Source organism: Triticum urartu, chromosome 2A (genome assembly GCF_056163025.1).
Source record: "Triticum urartu cultivar PI428250 chromosome 2A, HENAU_Tu73, whole genome shotgun sequence".
Taxonomy (NCBI): Eukaryota; Viridiplantae; Streptophyta; class Magnoliopsida; order Poales; family Poaceae; genus Triticum; species Triticum urartu.
Genome location: NC_141874.1, coordinates 203,472,174 through 203,488,957, shown reverse-complemented (window position 1 = coordinate 203,488,957; position 16,784 = coordinate 203,472,174). Strand labels below are relative to the sequence as shown.

Below are 16,784 nucleotides of genomic sequence, written 5' to 3'. Positions count from 1 at the left end.
CACACCTCAAAAACACAAATACTGCTCGAGCTGCTTGGTCCCAACTGTCGGCCGCTCCTAGCGCAATTCTCTCGTTTATTGACTACATAGGTTGGCAATGGTTTGGGACCGTGATGTCAAGAAACCAAGAGGAAGCAAAAAAATACAGTTGTAGTATATAATAAGGAGGCACTTGCGTACATGCGGCTATGACCCTGGTGGGTCCCCACTGTTATCCTCTCCAAGTAAAGTCATCTCCTCATTCCTCATGTCTGTTGACCATGTTGACAACGCGAGACGGCGGTGCCACGGCGAGCGCAACAACTCGAAGGACGACGGAGAGGGCATCGCGGGCCCTATGGATGGTGTGATAGAGTGCCCGCTGCTCATTCGGGAAGCTAGGATCATAAGGACACATGTCCGCGACGGCATTGTCGTTCGCTTGTTCACCGGTGCTCGTTGATGAGACGGAGGTTGCAGCATAGGTCCTCCTACATTGGTATCTCTTCCGCCATTAGGGCATCAAAGTGCGGCCACACCTGCTCTATGGTGAACACGACATGAACCGGCTTGGACAGTGGCGTCGGCTCCTGGTCGGAAGCTACTTCCATCGTCTGATTGTCGTCGCTCAGCTCGGCGAGCTCGCTGGTGAGCCAGCATGTCCAGCTGCTTGACCGACCCACTGCCAAGCACGAGTCTGACTGCCCTGGCCCACCCAGACCGCCTCCCTCGCCCGCGCGCGCTTTCTGCCAGAAACGGTCAGCGCCGCCCGCCCCGCTTCCCGGTGCAGGCGATTGCTCCGCCTTCAAACGACACAAGTGCCGTACGTCCGTCCGTTTGCCGCCACATTGATGATACGCGGTTATCGAGGCGGCTACTCAGGCACCACACGTCCATCCCTCCGTCGCCCACCATTGCTATATAAACTGCTGCGCCGGCCATAGCCGCAGTCATCCGCCTCCGTTTCCTTTCTCCTATCCACACCACTACTGCCCACCATGGCTTCCTCGCGCTCCAGCGCTCTTCGGGACGGGCGGACGACGGACCACAAGGAGATGGCAGCCATTGCTGCCGACTGCCTGGCCGGCAGGCAGCCGAAGGACGATGACGTCCCAAAGGAGAACATGGTAGTCGACGATCCGGCGCCAACCCCCTCCTTTGCGCCATCCTCGCCGGTGCATTGCACCATGACCATCAGCGATGCCCATGCCCAATACATGGACATGGTGAGGCAGAAGCATGAGGAGCAGTTCCGGGAGGTGTAGACCGACACCGCCTACAACCACCATCTCCTCCAGGAGCACCTGCAAGCGGAGGAGCAGATCACCGCGGAGCAGGAGGCATAGCTCGACTCGTACCGCTCCGCCCGCGAGGGTCGCCTCGAGCGTTGGCGGTACCGCATGTGGGTGGCGGAGGCTGCGGCCGCCTACAAAGAGGGCGATGAAGCAGGCGAGGCGCTATTTGGTGAGACCGAGGACGAGGCAGAGGACAAATTCGGCTCCGACGAGTCCCCGCTCCACTGGCGTCGACGAGGCCCTGCTCCGCCGAGGCCCCGCGGCGCCAACAACGAGGCAGAGGACACCGTCGGCTCCACCGAGGCCCCGCCCTGCCAGCACCGAGGCGGAGGCCCTACTCCGCTGAGGCCTCGCCCCGCCAACAACGAGGCAGAGGACATCACCGGCTCAGCCGAGGCCCCACCCTGCCGGCAACGAGGGGGAGGATTTCCCCTGCTCCGCCAAGGCGCCGCCCCGCCGGCGACGAGACAGAGGACATCGCCGGCTCCGTCGAGGCCCCGCCCCGCTGCCAACAAGGCCGCGCCACACAAAAAACAAGGAAGAGTATAACACGGTAGGTCGCCGCCGCTCGGGTCCAAGTAAGGCCACCGCTGCTACCCTCCGGTTGAAGCCAAGCTAGGCGGGTTGACCATTGACGGACGATTAGCTTCTTGGCGGCGACGTGGAGTCGGAGAGCTATGTTGGAGAAGGACGCTGCTTCTACTTAACTGCTGGTGCAGTTGGCTCACTGAAACATGGGCCCAACAAGCATCTGGGCCACATGCCAGTTATGCAACTGCACCTGCAGTTAAGTCACTAAAGCTTAGTCCGCTGGAGAAGAAGCTTCTGTTTGGCTCAGCCGGACACAGGTGGGTAGCTTCAGTTAATTAATTATACCTCCAGTGCACCCCTTTTTACTTGAAGAATGTATGAAATGTAATGAAATCCGACATGTTTATATGAAATCCGACCATGCATGAATGAATTTAATTTGATTAGTTCGAATTCTTGTGTCACTGGCATTGGATGAACATGCAAAACAAAATGTACTAGCATTATTCCCAGGGTGATCACCTCGTTTGCAGCAGTTTCACATGTACTCCCTCTGGTCCTTTTTAGTCTGCATACAAGTTTTGTCTGCAGTCAAAGTATCTCTACTTTGACCGGAGTACAAAGAGTTTGAGCAACTTTTTAGCGTTCTTGTACATTGCAATCAAACACGCAGGCCTGGCAATTCATAGAGAACATTCAAAACAATCGATGATTATGCATCTCAGCGATTCACATGTTAGAGCCAATATTTACTTCACAACTAAAGAATAAAGAAAAATAGAATGACGCTGCTGACAGTAAAGGGCGTCCCATTTGAAAATATCAAACGCATGTCTTCTTGCTAACATCAATGAGCAAAATTTGACAAGGTTGTCCCATTCCAAAATGTCAAATGCTTGTTGTTTTGCGTACATCAATGAGCAAACATTGACAAGGTTTTCCCATTCCAAAATATCAAATGCCTATGATTGTGGAATAGGCAGGGTTGGCCATCAGTTCGGACATTGGCATGGCACCTCGTGCTAAATAAACCAGCTGTTCTTTTTGTGCAGTTCCACCAAAATCGACCAAATTCGCGCGTAGCTTGTATGATTTCGCCCTTATATGTTGCAATGCCTTGAACATATCGGCACCTCCTTTCTTGTGGTGGAAATGAATGATTCGATGTATTCATAAACATTTTGTGCAGTTCCCATTGAAATCAAGCTGAGCACCCCTGTTTGCACAAATACAAAAAAAGTGATTAGTATTAAGCAAAATGTACTATGAATTGACAGTTTAAACAGGCACCTACATGGTCCATGTAGAGCACACTTTAAAAAAATGGAACTCACCAGAAAGAATCCTAGAACAACATTGTACTTGCGCATCACAGCAAAAAGATGGAGATATGCCAGTCCTTCTGAGCTGAAGTTAGTTTGGTCTTGTGGGGAGCAATGTAACCATCCTTCAACTGCTCCTTCTGATGAGAAGATAGACATGGCTTCTTCATCCTGGCATAATCAGAACTAGTCACTTCACGTACTCCATATTCTTCTTCAGAGGAGGATGATCCTGTTGTGCAAAGACAAGAGGACAACTAAATGCTAGCATCTCTGTTTGCTCGGAAAAAAGGAAAGGAAATATTTAAAACAACATAGATGAAGCACTTCTCAAGGACAATACCACTTTCTCATGACAGTATCTAAACAGTAGCACAACACCAATAGAGATGACAAAGCTCAATCATATGGATGAAATCCGTGGGCGAGTACCAACCTTTGTCAGGAGGCTTGTTGTGTAGAGCATACATATCAAGCACTTCTCTGGAACCATCTGTTGTTATGTACTGTGGTTGCCATGCTTACTATATACTCCTCGATTAGTTTAATGTTTCCAACATCTTCTTGTGCAGTTCCACTAAAATATATGGTATCTTCAAAGAAGATCCCTATTTGCACAAGTAGAGATAATTACATATTACATCAAGAGTGGCATCAAATCAGTGGCAAAACAATTGCTCCTTCCAACCATAGCAATAAATTAAGATGCAAAACTATATCATTGCTTGTGTCATCACAGTTCTAGTGCTTCATTACATCACCGGGGGTTGATTTTTGTTTTGCTTCCGCTTGTTCTTCCCCTTCATCACTTGGTTCAATAACAGACAAGCTTCGCCTTCAATGTAAGATTTGGCATGTCAATTCGGGAGCACAAGTATGACACTAAACAACGACATTAATTTTCTGATGAAAGTGGCAAAATACAGGCCAACCGTTGTGAAATATCCTTATCTTACCTCAATGGGATATTACGGTGCACATACAGATTGGAAGTCTTGTTTCCACTTGTGCAGTTCACTACAATCAAGCAACATTACCGTACAACTAGCACAACATATGAAAGCACACTGCACAATCATGTGAAAGCAAGCTAGTACTGACCTCTCATGATGCGGAATTCAAACAACTCACAAGAAGAAGATCTGAACCAAATTTGCCAACACGGATAGGAAGTAAGATCTCCTCTTGTGCAGTTCCACTAAGATCAAGCAATCAAGCAATGTTGTCGGTGTGATATTTTGGTTGAACTGCACAAAACACTCTTAAAACAAAAGTGTTTTGTGCAGTGCAACAAAAGGTCACAATAGCAATGAGGTGAAGTAAATAACCCTGTTTACACAGAGGTGCAAAGGAAACAACTAGTGGTCAATAACGGTGGATGACACAGAAGCCAACAAAAAAGAAGCATCTAACTTATCTAAATGGGAAAGAAAGCAAGACAGTAGCATTTCTCAAATGGTGGAAATTATTAATATTAACATAGAGAATATATTAACAATAAAATTCGTTAAACATGTAATTTTCTTTTAACTGTGGCATTGCATCAATTTTCCGGTGGCATTATTAGAGGGTGTTTGTTTACCGGGACTTTTTGGTGTAGGGACTAAAAAAAGTCCATGTCAGTCCCATCTAAACCAAACAGGAGGGACTTTTAGGGACTAAAAGTGGGCATTTGGGACTAAAGAAAGAAGACCCCGAGGGAGAGTCTTTTTGCGACTTTTTCCAACAGTTGCCCCTGCCCCGCATCGCACCTTGTCTCTATTAGTTCATTACTAGGGGTAACATGGTCTTTTAGCATGTTATTTAATAACCTCTAGTCGATGTTTAGTCCCTGGAACCAAGCAAGTAGGGACTAGGGACTTTTTAACCAAACAAGGCCTTAGATTAACAACAGCTAAAGAGTTGCACGGGACAGTGGACGCGCCATCACCATGTGCATCTACCGATGTATGAAGGGGTGATGCATACTCTGTTGCAACAAAGAACAAACAACCAAGGAGCATATTTGTGTTGGCCCTAGTTTTGTTATATTTAGACACCTTTCCCTATGTGAGCGCAGCAAATCTAGTCATGCTCAAACTCTACAGCCTTGTCCCCCAAAACAAAAAGATCAGTTCGTCACAGATGTGCATACTGCGTTTGTCATTGTTTTCCCTTTTCGACCAACGTAGGTGTTGGATAGCCAGTCTGTACTAGTACTTTCCCCCCTTCCATTCCTTTTTGAACCACGTCCTAGATTCATGCTATACAACTTTCCCCACTACGTTCCCCCATTCCTTTCCTCTTTGAACCACGTCTTAACATTCATGCTATACAACTTTCCCCCTTCCTTTCCTTTTTGAACCACGTCCTGGATTCATGCTATACAACATTCCCCACTACTTTCACCCATTCCTTTCCTCTTTGAACCACATCCTAGATTCATGCTATATAACTTTCCCCACTACTTTCCTATTTGATCCAACACCTAGATTCGAGTGTAGAAGTGGAAAAGGCCCACATGCAGCTAGAGAAATGCACGTGGAATAAGTAAATTATACCTTAAGGTTCTTGGGGTGTGGTTCAGTGGGCGACCGGAGGCCGTTCGGCCCACACTACATACGGTGGCAAGGAAGAAGGTGTCGGAGGCTCTCCCGCACTGCCGCTGGGTGAAAGAGAACAACTGCGCCGGTGGTGGATTCCCTCCCTCGCCGACGGCGACAACGTTAAGCCTCCTTCCCTTCTCGGCGGAGGGATCCTGCCGGCTCTTTGAACGGCAGTGAGGGGAGAGAGAGAGGCCAACGAAGTCTTGTTTAGATCCGGAGAGGGTGAGAGAGTGTGAAGAGAGCAACTACAAGCGCTGAGGATCCAACGTGTATATATATACTGGAGAGAGAGTATGAATAGTGCAAACCCTAGAAAACAAGCGCCGAGGCTGCAGCGTATACGTGATGAGGTGATTATACGGTCACTATGAGATCGTATTACTCCGTATCCATCCATTTTGACCAGTCAAAGAATCCTCCTGGCACCGCCCTAGATCACTTTCTCTCTCTCTGTCATGCGGGGCCTACCTGTCATTGGGTGGAAGAAAGAAGTCGAACAAAAACAAAATTATGATCAAGTGTAGTTATCCAACCTGAGACCTCAAGTTTGATGAGCGAACAGGCTAACCAGCTACACCACCCTCCCGTTATGTTCAACGAGAGGAAAATAACCTTTTATACATTCCTGCATCCGTGTGACAAGCATGCCGTGTTTTTTTTGCGTGCGAGTCACTAGGATTTAAATCATAATCATGCCATGTGGCTTGGGTGGTTAGCTCTTTTGGGATTTAAAGCAGTGTTGGTAGTACAGAAATAATGCAGCCTTAGTCACCTTACCTCTCTCCATGTAGTACGTTGGGTCCCACCAGTCAGAGGGTGAAACAAACAAATCAATAAGAAAAATTAAAAGCGTCGGCGGTGTATCTTACCTCACACATCTCGCTACTGCTCGTGAACACTGTCCAATTGATCCCTCTGTTCGCTCACGTACTATTTTAAGTGAATCCTTATTATAACATGCACACAATTTTGGGCACTTGTATTCGACCTAAGTCAGTGTGCCACCGTATCTTGTACTACTCCCTCCGTCTAGGTGTAATAAGTCACGTTAGAAGGTGCAGCGGGACCAAGGTGCAAGAAGATTGGAGGAGAAGGAGAAACTTGAGTCCTTCCTCCAAACCAAGCCCTGATTTCTGTCTCTAAATGCAACAATTAATCCCAACAACTAAGAGATGCCGTTTTAGCTACCATGCAGGGCCACGTATTAACTCGCATGCAAGCCGACTTTGATTTCTTGACTGATCAACGCGTAGTTGCGCTCCGTGCATTGGGTTTCTGGGGGAGATAACAAGGCAGAGTAAGGAGTGTTTGGTTACATTGCTTAGGATGGTCATATTGGTGAGTAACTTGGACTAGTAACATGCATATGTTACTAGTCTATGTTACTACTAGTACATTCGTCCTGGTTTATAGGTCCCCTTTGTATTTTGTGCCAAATTTTCACCAAAGATTTAACTAACAAAATGTTAATGCATGTCAAAAAAAATTATATCGTTGGATTCGTATTTGAACATAGTTGTCAATGATATATTTTTTGTGACATGCATGAACATTTTGTTAGTTCAATCTATGGTCAAAATTTGACACGAAATACAATGGGGACCAATAAACCAGGACAGAGGTAGTACGCGAAGTTTGCCGTCGGAAGCAAGACGATCTGGCTCTCCTGAGCTAGCAAGGTTTTTCTAGCCCACCCAAGCTAGCTGGCTCACAAAAGCTAACGTATTTTAACAGTTCCAAGCGCCTAACCTTGCCCGGCTAGGCTATAAACCGTGCTTGCTAAGGATCGAAACGCTCCCTAAGTAACTCGCACGATATTCCTATTCTATGAACCTGTTTGTGCGTGTGCGTGTGTGTTTAACAGTATGTGTGTGTTAGAGAGAGCGACACATCGACCTACTCCTACTGAGAGATGGTGTGTAGTGTACGATTTAGCCGCGAGAGTCGGTGAATCCTCTTCCGGGCATCCGGTCGGGACAGGCGGACCGCTGCCACGCCCGCTCCTGACCAGCTTGGCCCACTCAAAGCCCCTCCATCGCCTGCGCGCGCTTCCCTCCCGAAACGGTCAGCGCCGCTCCAAAGAATCGGTGCCGCATTCATGCTCGGGCAGAGTAGACGCGACCTATCACTAGCGCCTACGTTGAAGAGAGAAGCGGATACAAGAGTGATGGTTGCTTCGTCCGTCCAACTTACTGCTAGGTCTATGTGATTTGATGGCTCATTGGTCATTATTACTGAGGTGTTGGACTGCTGGAAGTCCCACGCTTTCAGCGAAAGGAGGTACTACTAGATTACAATTTTCTCCATTCTTACAACAGAGGAGTGCGAGAGGAGTGAAAACACGCAGGCTCGGTGATTACATGGCCCACCTCACATTATAACCATATCTTCTGGACACTGTGTGACACCTAACTCTTTACATAGTACTACTAGTATAGTACGTACTATAATTTATCAACGAGATAAATTTGTACAATGCTATGAAGCTTCCAACTTCTGTTTCATGTATCTTGCGTCCAAGGTTGCCCGTTGCAACATTTCATCAAATACAAAGGAGACTAACATGAATGCTATTGCATCTCAATGATTGACAGATCATAGCCAATATGTACTCCCTCCGTTCCAAAATAAGTGTCTCAACTTTATGCAAACTTTAGTACAAAGTTATACTACTACTAAAGTTGACACTTATTTTGGAACAGAGAAACTAAAGAAAAAATGATCCATGCAGTCCCTAGCCCTTGAACCGTGAACTCTAACCAGGCTTTAATTTCCTGGCAACGTTGGAGCTTCCAAAGAAATGAAGTTTGCAACCCTTTGACCATCGGACCATTTTGTGCAGTGTCACCAAAATCAAGATGAGCATCCCTGTGGCAAAGAAATTGAAGAAGCGTGATTAGAATAAGATTACTGGGACTAGTTGATGAAACATAAACTCATCACAAATACAGTAAGTATAAGCCAGTAGAGGTATGTGCGGGGCAAAGAAGTAGAGAAATATCCACATGGAGTTATGTGGGCAGCTGGACCAGTGGTGCAAGCCGGCTGTAAAGGGAGTTGTACCTGAGGGATGTTGGGACGTAGCTCAACCTAGAGGAGGGCGGCGGGAGGCGGCAACTGCCCACGTCGCGGCAGTGAGCAAGGGAAGAAGGCAACCTCACCGGCTTTGTGAGAGAGACCGGCGGGGACGCCTGATCGGGACGTGCTGATAGTGGGTTTTCGCCGTCGTCGATGGCGACCGCATCTGCACTAAGCATCCACCCCTTCCCCCGGCGGACGTGATCCGCCGGGATGTTAGAGATGTGGCCACAGTCGTTTTGTGCGAGAGAGTGTGAGGAGAGCAACCCCAGCAAGCAACCATGTAGGCTCGTCCTGCCTATGTATATAGTGGAGCGGTTTCCTTTTCTCTCCATATGAACCTATTTATATTGCGTACATGCCACTGAAGAAAAACAACTTTATTTATAAATGACGCGGCACCTACTACTTGCTCTCCTATAAACTTTGCGCTTGGCATCTCCAAAATATTAACCTTGCGATTGGCTCCTCACCTCTTCGGGAAGTCGAGAAATAATAGTATTGTAGTATATATCGTTCTGGCTATATGAGACCGAATGAATTACTGTACGTACACCACGTGGCGAGGGAGAGTGCGTACTATTACATCCATTTCAATATGGACTACAAACAGAGCAAAATGAGTGAATCTACACTAAAAATACGTCTATATACATAAGTGTTTGGAGTATGTACTAGTAGTTCATATTGGAATCTACTTGTAACACCCCCAGTGTCATGCTACAGTAACCCTCTGTGATTAAACTAATCATTTTTTCCAAATAGTGCTTAATCACCTTCGTTCAATATCCCATTTGAAATTCCAGTCAAATCAAATTCAAGTGAAGTTTGAGGTTGCTCAAAAGTTGTTAGAAAAATGTTCATCATTTGTCAAAAATTCCATAACGATTATTTGTTAAGGAACACAACATCACTTTTGTGCAAAGATGAGCATTAGCAATTATAACAGCACCAATTCAGCACTTTTAAATGCTATCCTATTTATGAAAAGTACCAAATGAATTCCTATGGTCTCCAAAATATTTGCGGCACTATCTATAATCACCATGGATTTAATGGGACACCTACCAAATTTTTTCTAAGTGAAATAGCTGACCAAATAATTCCCTTTCTCTCTCTGTTAATAAATAAAGGCTAAAAACAGAAAAGAACAAATAGAAAAGGGCCTATCTACCACTGTGCACTTGTAGCCCATTGCTACAGTGCATAGCCCAGCCCTCTTCCCTGTCCCCCCTTCCTCTCCCTGTTCACCTCGTGCGCTGGCCACAGCGCGCCCGCACACGCCGCCCATGGACAGCGGCGTCCATCCGCCGCTTCCGGGCGCCCTCAAGTTGCCGGCCACCCCTCCCTGGCACTAACCCTAACCCTAGCGCCCTCAGATCCCCCTCTCCATCTCGCTCACTCTCCCCTCGCTCCCTCTCTATTTTCCCCTCGCCCGAGCGCCGCCATGGCACCGCCGCCGTAACGCACACGGCTGTCGGTGTACAAAAAGAGGGGTACACTTTTTGTACCCCTATAACTGTGCACGGGCAGTCTGAGGCACGGGCACCACCACACCAAGCAAGGCAAGGGGGTGAGCCAGGGAAAGACCGAAGCTCAAGAGAACTAGAGCAACGCCAAGGCCAAGACCACGAAGAGCACAGGGGACGAAGCGGACTCCCCCGGAAAGATCCTTGCCTGGAGACAGTTTTAGCAACCCTGGCAAGGCCCTTGCCGCGGCAACTCGCCCCACACCTACAGAGCAGATCACCCTTGAGTCCACTGCCCCCATGGGGCAAGGATTCGGAAGACATCCCCATGGTGGCATGCAGATCTTTGTGAAGACATTCAAGATAAGGTACGCGCTATAGATGACGACCCTTGGCAGTATCCCAACCAAGGAAGACCACAAGGCCCCCGGTAGGCGCCTTGCCGGGGATGACAGCAGGCGCCTCGGCAAGACCCTTGCCGGGGCCCCGGCAAGGCCCTTGCCGAGGACACCCGCAGGACCACCATCAGACCCACGCCAACCAAGTCTCCACTGCCGTTCGCGTACCACTGCCGACCCAACCAACTCGGCAGGCACCTGCGTGGCGGCATGCAAATCTTCGTGAAGACACCACCACCGCGCCACCTCAGCTGCCTGCCTGCCTACATGGCACCACGTGCATTGCTGGCCAGGGCACGTGTCGACACGAGGAGGAGCGGCGACGGATGGGACAGGCTTCACCCCCATCCCCGATAAAGCAAGGACACCTAAGCAAGACACATTAAATGCGCCTTGTCATGCAATGCAAGGGATAACCTCGCATCACTGTACCCTTTCCACCTCCTGTGTGTCACTGTGGCAACCCCTTTTTCTATAAAAGGAGGCCCGAGGCGACCAGGAGAAGGATTCGGCTTTTTGGAGCTCCTCACGGCCCATAGCTAGCTCAAGAACACAGAGATACAATTCACCAAAGCAGGAGTAGGGTTTTACGCATCCTCGCAGCCCGAACCTAGATAAACGAACCGTGTGCTATCTGTTTGATCCGCTCTTCTCACAACCCTGCGCCCGACAACCGTAGTAGGGATTCTTGTGATCCCATAGGTGTCGTTCCCACCGACAACGGCCCCCGCCACCGCCTCGCCTCGCCTCCGCGCCAAGAAGGACCGCCTCGACCTCCTCTTCCTCCCCGACGAATCACCCGAGCAGGAGCGCCTCTGCATCGTCCCCTACGTCGCCGTCTTCAACCACGACCACCGCACGCCGTCGTCGAATCCGCCACACCGAGCCCTCCCCGAGCCCATTTGAGCACACCTACAAGGCCCCGTGAGCAGCCGTCGTCCTTTCCCCTCTCTCCCCGCGGTCGCTCTCTTCCTCTAGCCTAGCTAACCGTCGGAGCCGAATCACGTCGCCGCCACCCATGTCGCCGCCGCGCTCACCTGCCGCGACTCGCCCTGGCTACGCGCGCGCATCGCCCCGGCTGCTACCGCCTGCTGCGGCCCTGTCCACCGCTCGCCTGCGTGGCCACCTTCCCCTCGCAGCCTCCAGTACCCAATTGCCCGTGCACGACAGAAGTACCGCATCCCTAGCCGCGCTCAGCTGCGCCGAGGCCGCGTCTGCCTCTTCCCAGCCGCGCCAGCGCCGCCCCTTGCCACTGCTTGCTGCTCCAACCGAGGCCCCTGCCATGCTGCGCTGCCGCTCGCTGACGCCCCGCTCCGCTGCCGCCTGCACTCCGGCCCCCTCTCCTAGTGCCGGCCCTCTGCAGCCGCCGCCTGCGCCCTTCCGCTACCGCGCCCGAAGCTCAGCTCCCGCCCGTGCGCTCCACTTCTCTCCCCCGCGCGCCCGTCGCCCGCGTGCCAGCCGCGCCCTCTCGCCCCTGCTCCGCGCTGCTTCGGCCTGCTGTCGCCGCCTCCTGCTGCTGCCGCCCGCACCTATGCCCACTGTCATTGCCTCCGCTCCGCGCGCGCCGTCCACTTCCCCTTCGTCTCCCACCCTCGCGTGCCCCTGTCGCCGCCGTCGCCGGTGCAGCCCCGGCCCGGCCACAGCCCCCCCACGCCCGTGCGTGTTCGGGTGGGCGCCCATGCCCGCAGCCCCGCCACCCCGCTATGGCCTTGTGCCACCGATCACGCGGGGCCACGCCCTGAAAAACAAAACAACATTAATAATTAATTAATTAGATAGTTAATTAACTTATTTAATTTTGCCTAATTAACTAATTAGCTAATTAGTTAGTCAGAGGATTCTATGACAGTGGGGCCCCACCCCTAGTTAGCTTAATTTAAACTCCCCCTTTAAAATATGTGACACTGACAGATGGGCCCCATTGACCCAGTCAACGCTGACTGCGCTGCTGACTGGGCACTGACCGGCCCCACACGTCAGGGTTGACCATAGTCAACTTAGCTGACTGATGACGTCATGCTGGTGCAATAACCCTATTTTAGTTTAACTAGCAAAGTGGCCCTCGCAAATGCGCGGGCTAGTACTTAACAAAGTTTAATTAACCAACAAAGGTAAATATATAACATTTTCATCATTTGTTCATCAAGTGTTGCGGTTGTAAACATGATTTTACCCTTAGACACAACTTATGTGGTGATAAGAGGAATTTTCCTTTCATGTTCTGGAAAATATTGGGTGTGATCTTTCTCATCAAATTCTTTGGGAGCACTTCGCTCCAACCCATGGGTTTGCCGGATGCTGCCACATGATCATGTTTATAGTCTGTGACGGCTTGACATGAAATTGTACTTTTATATGCATAGCCCGAATATGAATGATTGGTTCCGGTTTAATATATTTTTTATCATCGTATACTATATATTTTTGAATTTGTTCAAAAGAATTTCTAGCATAGTGATCTAAATGCTTTTATATTTCTTTACAAAGGGAGTATAATTTATGTTGGAGCACACACGTATGTGAATTCCACCTGTACGCAATCGTAGTCGTTTAGTGGGAAATCTTTGTGTTGTTTTCGAAATCGTAGTTGATTGGTAGGAAATCTTTGTGTTATTTTCGAAAATGTTTTTTTGGGCCTTTTTCTTTTCTTATGGAAGCCGAACAGGATGACACAGATTTACACAGCCCGCACACATTTTTTTGTCGTTGAGTCCCTCACACTCACACCTTCACACACTTCCTCAAAACAAAGGGAACCTGTCACGCAATTGTCCAAAAAAGAAGAAAAAAGAGAACCTCACACTCTCCGACCATCAGACGTGGCTCTTGCCTGATCCCCTTTTCATCTCCTTCTATCCCCTCGTACCAAAATTGCTTCCACCCGAGCGCTGCAGATTCAATTCTGAATAAAACTTAGTTTCCCCTCTTGATTCCTTGCCGTGATCTTGCTCGTCCTCACCTGCACGCACCTTTGCAGCTCGGCTCACTGGTGCGGCGACGGCGTGACCATCTACGGCGCCTGGTTTTCCCCGATGTATGCCTCCTCAATCTCTTATGCTGGTCAACGGCGGCGGAGGGGTAGCAGGGCTCGACGAGAAGCTGAGCAATAGAGGAGGCTAGCTTGTCGATCTTGACAGTGCCGTTGTCGTCGCCGTCCTTGGAGGCGATATGGGTGTGGATCTCGTCTGCTACAGCGAGCTTGGATCCACATCGTATCGTGGCTGTCCCCGAGCAAGACCAGCCCAGCAGGTCGTCTTGCTCGTCGATAGAGGTAGCCTGATTTCGGCGGCTCATTCTTCCACCTGTAGCTCCTCACTTCTCCATTTTCATGCATTTATCATATATATTTTTCCTTGTTCTTATCATGTCTCTGCATGTGTATGGCTAAACAAATAGGAGTACAATGTGCTTTCAGGTACAACTTGTTACTGAAAGGTGTAAATTTATCTATGCCCCCTCCACTTTTTTTAGTACTTGGGACTGGCATCGACAATGTTTGGCTCCCTGCTCCCATTCTTTTCAACATATTTAATGTGTAATTAATTAATTTGTTATAATTTTACGATTTCCCAAAGATAGAATTATTTTAGTAAGTGAATATGAAAGTAGGTGCCATTTAATTTTACATATTAACTATAACGATCCGTGGATGCTGTAACTAATATCAAAAAATATATATAGCACCGACAATTGGTATTATTGAGCTATTTCCATCGAATGTTGAAGCATGTTTCAATAATTCTGGGAGTATTAGATCATACCCGCCGTCATATCATGTTAGCATAGAAAAATCAGTTTAGTTCCATCTTCTTATGGTTATGTTCCATCATAGGAGTATCATGTTAGCATAGAAAAAACAGTTTTCTTCGATGTACTTATGGCTATCTAAAAGGGCTAGTAGCATGTGTAAGTGCGTTTTTAGTTCCTACCTTGAGGATATTTCTCTGTAGACTATGTTCTTGACCACATCATTCTCGCTGTTAGTTCATTTGCTATACAAAAGAAAATAACAGGTGTGATCAAGTCGGCAAGGTATTACTTGCGAGTGTGTTTCCAAAGTATAGCCTTTCTCTTATATTTCTCTTGAACACTTTGATCTTTATGTAGATCACCCGGTCAACAATATCAGGTCTTTATGATGCTGCTATGCCTACTTTCTATAGCAAAGATTGAATGTCACAAATAGGTCTGTGTATCCAGCCCATCGACATATTGCCATAGCATCTTAGTAGTTTTATGCTTTGTATCTTGGGCTATCTGTGAAGCTGGATGGCACACGACAATAGTATTGTCCTTCATACCTGGGCAGCTCTTGCATCTCCTCTGTCTATTGTGTCTTGCAAGCCAGCATATAATTGCGTTCTTAGGCTTCCTTTATGTCTTTTCATGCAGTCTATTTGTACTGCACTACTGCAAAATGCATGCAAAGGCATCCATATTGAACTGCAATTTAAGCTTTTCACACACCAGCAAATGTTTACATGCTTTCTCTTGCATTTTGCACCTTCTTTTATTGTGCAATGTATATTTCCTCTGTACCCATCTTCTCTGGTTCTCCGATATTCTTGGTCTCATGTCTTTGTACTGAACAATGATATCATGTACTTTTCCATTCTCTGTTGTATCACTGACAATCAAGGCTGCTACTTCAGTTGCAGATGGCATGTCATGTCGTGCTAATCTCACGTCGTGATAGTTCAAGTCTGGTACTTCAGTTGCAGATGGTATGTCATGTCGTGTTAATCTCACGTGGATAGTCACCTTCAAATTTATCCCTTGCCATTCTGAGTATTTTTGCTAGTCTATTATATTTATCCAATATATTTTTAAGGCCCTCGACAATGAGAGTATCTGTTGATTCCCTTTTATCTTCTGATGTTGACGCGTCAACTCTGATTCTTACCTCATTTGTAGTGGCATAGGTGTGCAACTATGCTGTGCGTGGTTTGTCTTTACCTTCAGGTAGTAGAGTACTATCTGTGATATTTTTGGCCATTCATTCCAAATACATGAGGCACGGGACCATTTTTTTTCTGTGTCTACCTCTCCTCCCATTGATGTGAAAGCGAACATGGAGTTGTACAATCTGATATTGTGCATGTAGTTTTTCCACCTCTTTCTGAACTAAAAGCATTTGATTGTGTTGTCACACCTTGAATTGAAGACGTGCATTATACTACTCATTCTGTTCTTGCTGTTAAGAAAGATTGAAATCTAAGAATAAGATAAGATTGCAATTGAGGATGAGAAGTTGATGTATAATAATGACTGAAAATCCACAAGGGGAACTTAGGAGAAGTTTAAAAAGCCATTTTACATGAATTAAAAGCTCTTGATTGTGTTGTCATACCTTGAATTGAAGACATTAGTTGTTCTGCCGTTTTTGCTCTTACTTTTAAGAAAATATTGAACTTTATGTCAGTTCTATATGATATCTGCAGATGGTCCAGCTGCTGGAGGTGATCTGCTCACCTGATGGAATCGACGGCACACAACTGAGAAGATTGGGGCACTCGCTCGTGAGAGTTCTTTTTTAGGAAAACTTGATGGAGCCGATGGCACAATCGAGGAGATTGGGGCACTCGCTCGTGAGAGTTCTTTTTTTAGGGAAAGCCATCATGGCGATGTATATTGATTTGGAATAATAGTACATCATCGGCAGGGTTGCTTGTGATGGTATGAGTCGAACCTATGGTGAGTTTTGTTTATGCGATCCTGAGATTGATTGTGAGATTTGTGTAAAGAACACGGGACGGATCAAAAAATGGTCTCTGAGATCAGCGTATAGGATATGGCAAAAAGACAGAACGGCATGCATGCAATTGATCATTGTAGGGTTGGATATTTGGGAAGAAGCCATCAACGTACATACCTTGCCCTTGGCCACTGCTCATGCATGCTGCATATTGGTAAAGGGAGCCACCTCGAAGGAGGCGACATGTGCCTTTCAGCCCTATCTGCGCCTGAAAGCCACCAAGCCAATGGCCATGAGGATGGCATAGCCAAGCTAGGGTTTGTTGTGATCTTTTTTTTAGCTCGTTTCTTCTCGTTTGGTTGTTCACCGGATAGGATTTTCTAGAGGAAAAAAGATAGAGATGGGGAAAGGGACGATTTGCTGCATTATAAT

At 47.7% G+C, this 16,784-nt stretch overlaps 1 long non-coding RNA gene across 2 annotated transcripts; it reads left to right on the top strand.

Annotated features, from left to right (window-relative positions):
- Positions 1-13,348: 13,348 nt before the first annotated feature.
- LOC125518348 (uncharacterized) lies at positions 13,349-16,442 on the top strand. 2 transcript variants are annotated; one of them, XR_015616106.1, is made up of 3 exons: positions 13,395-13,928; positions 15,310-15,381; positions 16,099-16,442. It is a non-coding gene; the product is annotated as an uncharacterized LOC125518348 (long non-coding RNA). The 2 variants fall into 2 exon arrangements; XR_015616105.1 differs by having other exon boundaries at positions 13,349-15,381.
- The last annotated feature ends 342 nt before the right edge of the window (positions 16,443-16,784 follow it).